Here is a 6,556-nt window from a genome sequence, read left to right on the forward strand (position 1 = left end):
TGTTTGAAAGAATGAAATAGTTCGTCCATTTGTTTGTTGTAATAGAAATTAGTTAGTTGAATTAATAATCCAAATTGTTATTTATAACAAAAAATAAACATTTTTTAATTCAAAGTTTTTGGCTGTGACATCTATTGACGGCTCTGACAATTTGTGAAAGGTCGTGAAAGATATCTGTAAGTCTTTATATGTTGTGTCATCTATGAGGCTTCCACCTAATTTATTTTGCTTACAGAAATCTGTAATAAAAATGTTCTTTGTTTTAATAGAACAATAGTATATAGTGTGTAGTTGAATCAATTATAAAATACATATTCATTATTGAAATTTTTTAACAATATAAGCTCCTTTTAGAATAAAAAATAAATAGAAATATTTTACGTTTTAACGTTATAACTAGAGACATCTGTTGAACGATTGCTGTAGTTTAAGGAAGTTCATAATAGATATCTGTAGTTTTTTAAACGTGCTGTCATCTATAAAACGTCGGTCTAACTATTACTGTCGATAGAAATCTTTAATTAAATTCTTGTGTGACATCTGTTGGCGCGTTCTCGTAATTTACGAAAGCTACTATAAGGTATCTGTAATTTACATACGTTGTGTCATCTATAAATCGGTGGCCTAACTGATGATACTTAGAATTCTATAAGAATTTTTTTTAGGAATTTCTATGTCTATCCACTTTGTCTTAATAACTAACTTAACATATCTGATAAAAACAGGATTAGTAATTATTTAAAGATAAATAATTCGGGACATTACTATCAATTTAGTTTAGGGTGTTATTATGTTAATATTAGAATGTTTTTCCATGTCTGAAAATAAAAGTCACACCGGTGGTACGGAGAAAGCTATTGGGGGAATTATAAAACGTCTTGTTGTGTTTCATATTCAAAGTAAACCTGGGGCGGCAAAAATGCGTGACTTTAACTGCCTCTTAGGGACAATTAACCGTGAGTTTAAAAAGGTGTTTGAGCGATCGGTACCAAGAAAATTACAATGTACGCTAGAATGAAATATGCGACGCCAAGTTAAGTATGATATAGGAATTGCGGTGAACGCGGGAACCTGTTTAAATTTATTAAGATACGGATAATTTTAGGTTTGCTTTAAATATTTTCTGTTTAGCATTAAAAAAATATATATTTAATGAATGTTGTCAAGCGGATATATGGTTATTTTACTATTTCTTCCTTGGTATTCGAGGTAGGCAATATATTTTTAGGTTAAAAATTTTAATTGTCATATAAGGCAATAATGACAGACGGAGGATAAATAATTTCACTTTTTGACGTTTTTTAAGTTTCAAACTTTCGGAACGGCATAAAAGGAAGAGGTATTTGTATAATATGGATTCTCTATAACAACTTTAAGTTAAAATTCGGAACTCTACATGTTTTTGAGCCTCATGCGAATTTCTGCTCGATTATTTTTAACATGCTCTTTCCACTTGAGCTTGGGATCTAGTGCCCTTGGGAGTTATTCTACATGCAATTATTACTAGGAGGTAGTTTCTTTTTTGGAGGTGAAATTTATACGTGTTGGCTTATAATATTTAATTTTATTTGCTAATATTTAGCTCAGTTTAGTACTCTATTTACAACTGTCTCAATATTGTTACTTGTATTGAGTAATGCGGTGTCATCACTGGCCATTGTTACTCCTTCACATTTAGGGATATAGAGTAAATACATAGATATAGTGTGTGTCGCATTATACAGTGTGTGCTAATTTACAGTAATATATTGAATAACAAAAATAACATGGAACATAACAGGTCAATTGAAAAGTCCCCGGCCTGACACATAGTTGGCGCTACTAGAATCAAATCCATATGTTTTTTAGTTAGCTTTAACCCTTAAAAGATGCGTGTATAAATTTGACAGCTGTTGGATCATTAGTTTGTGAATTATAGCATTTTGAGTGAAGCAACTTTTGTTATTGTGAAAAAAAATTGAAATTGAATGAAATAATAGACATTCTAAAGATACCAACTGAACGTGTACATCATATCATTCACAAATATTTGGGTATGAGAAAGCTCTGTGTAAAGTGGATGCAGCGCGAGCACACTTTTGACCAAAACAACGTCGAGTTGATGATTCGGATCAGTGTTTGAAGACGATTAAGCGTAATAAACCCGAGTTTTTGTCTCGATATGTGACAATGGATGAACCATGGCTCCATCATTTCACTGCGAAATCCAATCGTCAGTCATCCGAGTGAACTGCACACGATGAACCCGCTCCAAAGCGTGGGAGAACGCAACGGTCGGGTGGCAAGGTTATGGCTTCTGTATTTTGGGATGCGCCTGGAATAATTTTCATTGACTAGCTTGAAAAAGGAGGGACCATCAACAGCGATTATTACGTGCTACTTCACCAAGACAATGCACCATGTCAAAAAATCCATGAATTGAGCTTCGAATTGTTTCCTTATCCATCGTCTTCTCCAGATCTGGTCCTCAGCGACTATTTCCTTTTCTCAGATCTCAAAGGAATGCTCGCTGGGAAGAAATTTTCGTCGTATGGAGAGGTGATCGCCGAAACTGAGTCCTATTTTGAAGCAAAGGACAAATCATACTACAAAAATGGTATCGAAAAGTTGGAGGGTCGCTATAATCAGTGTATCACCCTTGAAGGGAATTATGTTGAATAAAAAAAACTAATTTTGCCAAACAAAAATTGTTTTACTATGGTAGGCCGGGGACTTTTCAATTGACCTGTTACATTAAACATCTTGATGAGGTATGTACAAAAGAACTTTGAATGGACTATATATAGAATTGTCGTAAAGTGGTTTTTCAGAAATATTCATCTAGCCTTTTACGTTATCTCAGCAACTTTCAGAAATAATTTCACGCCAGGCAAGACCCCATTAATACGTATAAAAGCCAATGACAAGTTCTCGACAACCCTCTCCGAAGCGGCACCCCCGAAGACTTTCTTTCTTGCACGGGGGCGGGGAAAGTTTCAGACCTCCGCGTGCTGGAACACGCGAAATGCATTACTGACGACTTTGACGTCGTTCCATCTGCATCGGTGGAAACATCGAACCGACCTCATTCATAGATTCATGGTCCTTTGAACAGGGATAATGGCCGTTTTACCTATTGTTCACTTTTGTCCCGTTCACCACCGTCGCGCCCCCGACGACCCTATGCCTCCGGATGGCATGAAGGGAAATTAATTTTGCGTCCGAAAACGAAATCGTTACTTCTGCGATGGTTAATTTGCGTTTTATTGTTAGCAGATCGTTGAGTTATAACATGACGTTGGACAGCCCTTATGTCTATGCTCTGGTGAAGCTATATGTTTCAATTCAAATTAAAAATATTAAATTACATGCTGCATGCCATGAATACTGAAGAGCGTATAATTTTATTGTTAGGCCTATACATTAATCTTAAAGCATTTGCAACAGATGTTGTTACTGTGCAGAAATTTGTAACGCTTGAATGTTGAAGTCTCACCTTTCAATATCTGTTATTTCGTCCAAATAACAGGTGAATTGAAGTCCCTTGCCTACCATATTAAAACACAGTTTTTTGGCAAAATTCGTTTTTTCTATTCAACATAATTCCCTTCAAGGGTGATACACTGATTATAGCGACCCTCCATCTTTTCAATGCTATTTTTGTAGTACGATTTGTCCTTTGCTTCAAAATAGGACTCAGTTTTGTTGATCACCTATTCATTCGACGAAAATTTCTTCCCAGCGAGCATTCTTTTGAGATCTGAAAACGGGAAATATTCGTTGGGGGCTAGATCTGGAGAATACGGCGGACGAGGAAGCAATTCGAAGCCTAATTCATGGATTTTTACACGGTGCATTGTCTTGGTGAAGTAGCATTTTCTTTTTCTTCAAATGCGGCTATGTAATAGTCGCTGTTGATAATCTTTCCTTTTTGAAGGTAGTCAGTGAAAATTATTCCATGCGTATTCCAAAATACAGACGCCATAACCTTGCCAGCCCACTGTTGCGTATTCCCACGCTTTGGAGCGGGTTCATCGTGTGCAGTCCAGTCGGATGACTGTCGATTGGACTTCGGAGTGAAATGATGGAGCCATGTTTCATCCATTGCCACATATCGACGCAAAAACTCGGGTTTATTACGCTTGATCATCTTCAAACGCTGCTCCGAATCATCAACTCGTTGTTGTTTTTGGTCAAAAGTGAGCTCGCGCAACATCAACTTTGCACAGAGCTCTCTCATACCTAAATATTCGTGAATGATATGATGTACATGTTCAGTTGATATCTTTAGACTGTCTGCTATTTCATTCAGTTTCAATTTACGGTCATTCTTAATTTAAAATAATTTTGTGGATTATTTAAAAATGTTTTCGTCGGTAACAACCTCTTTTGGGCGTTCACCGTCTTCGGTGCTCATTTCATCACATCTAAACTTAGCATGACAATCCTTGATGGTTGATTTTTCTGGGGCAGTATCTGGAAGCCAAGTTTTAGCTTCAACTGTATTTTATCCCTTCAAAAAGCAATATTTTATCAACACGCGAAATTCCTTTTTATCCATTTTTTTCATAATAACAAAAGTTGCCTCACTCAAAATGCTATAATTCACAAACTAATGATCCGACAGCTTTCAAATTTATACAGGCATCTTTTGAGGGTTAGGCCTTACTAAAAAATATATGGATTTAATTCTAGTAGCGACATCTATGTGTCAGGCCGGGGACATTTCAATTGACCAGTTATTAACATTTATTACCTTAATATCCGTAAGTTTAATATAATAAAATACATGTCACAATATTAACAACACTTTATTTTAATTATGTCCCTAATATATGTAAAAATACTTTCGAAATTATTTAAGAAATGTAACGTTGGACATGCTATTGGACCAAAGCAGATTTAATTTAAATATCCATCCGTTGCTTCGTATACCACGTCCATTGACAAAAACATCCACTTTGTGTCTGACGGGTATTCAAATATATCCTATAAGCTACCCCAACAATGTATTCAGGTATATCCCCGGGGACGTTATATCAAAATATCCATATGAGCCCAAAGGCAGTAACTAGATGTTCGACCAAAATAAAGTAAATTGCGTACATTCTCTAAATTATAAAACCCTTTTTTCGAATTGTTCGAGTCGAGATGGATAAAATTGTTTCGACGAAATTATTTATTTCGCCAATAAAACAACTACCAAAATGATATTATCATAATTACAAATCCATAACGATATTCAATTAGTGAGTTATATAGGGACATAAATATTATTTAACATATTATTACCATAAAAATTAACTTCTATCTAAGTCTATCCAAAGAAGCTTCGAACAGACGTCATCAATATGTTTAATGTATTGCCTGCCGTAATTTGTAAATTTGTTTTAGAATCAAACAATATTTTAGTTCAATATTCTAGTTAAAAACAAACACAATGCCGTCTGATAAGTTCGAACGTGTAACCGAACCAGTTTGCCAAAGTCGTCCGGTTCTCAAATGAAGGAAACATTCTTTAAAATAATAATGGTAAGAGGTTATAAACCGACAAAGGTTATTTTAATGTTTTCCTTGTTTTAATAAATTTCATATCGATGCTTATTATTACTTTGATTGAAAATTCCGACGCCAGACACAACAGATTGTGTCTCTAATCAGTTACTTTGAAAAGGAACGAGATAATGGAGGCTCCATCTTGCCAGTAAAATTTGGTAGAGGTAAGCATATTTACTGATAAATATTAATTTGCAATTTTTATGGAAAATATTTTTAGCGTGTTGCAGCTCCACTGACTGTTAGTATGGACACGGTCACTGAAATGTCTCAAAAAATGAAAAATATTATCTTGAATTTACCGAAGAAACGTCCTCATACGAAGCGGGTGATAAATCAAGATCAGCTTGATGTTAGCCCTATCAGAGATTAAAACCATGTATGAAAACAGTGAGTAGCTCTTTCAATATAAACATAATTTAATATAATTATTTCTGAGGAAACTGTTAGTCTGAAAAGTATCGAAGAAGTTTAAAGGAACTTCCAGACATTGTTTTTAAAAGAATACAATTTTATAAAAGCACATAATAAAATCAAAAAACTTATTATTTTAATTTGTATATTTAGTTGAGACATAGATATTTCAAAATAACTTTGGATATACTACATATAGTATATATAAAGAAGTTTTTTACATACGACATCTAAATTTCTGACGTTAAAATGTCATACCAACTCTAAGTTTGGTTTGACTTTGATATACAACAAAATTCTAATCTAGATTCGTCGATTTACAAATTTCTATAGGCAATACATTAAACATCTTGATGAGTATGTACAAAAAAAAATTGGATGGACTATATATTGTCGTATATCTAACCAATGAAATAAATAAATAATTTAACTGTTATTTCAATACACTGAATAAATCCACAAAGGCCTAATGCACTGTACGTACAATATATTTTAAATTTCATAAAGAGAACGGACATCTAAAGTCCTGAAAAGCGGCACGCAACATAAAATTTATAGCAGTTTGATTTATCTCGCACGGTGTTAATTGGCACGTAAGCTTACACCA

Source organism: Rhynchophorus ferrugineus, unplaced genomic scaffold (genome assembly GCF_030347505.1).
Source record: "Rhynchophorus ferrugineus isolate W39M unplaced genomic scaffold, kcgeb_rfMv2 rfM6, whole genome shotgun sequence".
Classification (NCBI taxonomy): Eukaryota; Metazoa; Arthropoda; class Insecta; order Coleoptera; family Curculionidae; genus Rhynchophorus; species Rhynchophorus ferrugineus.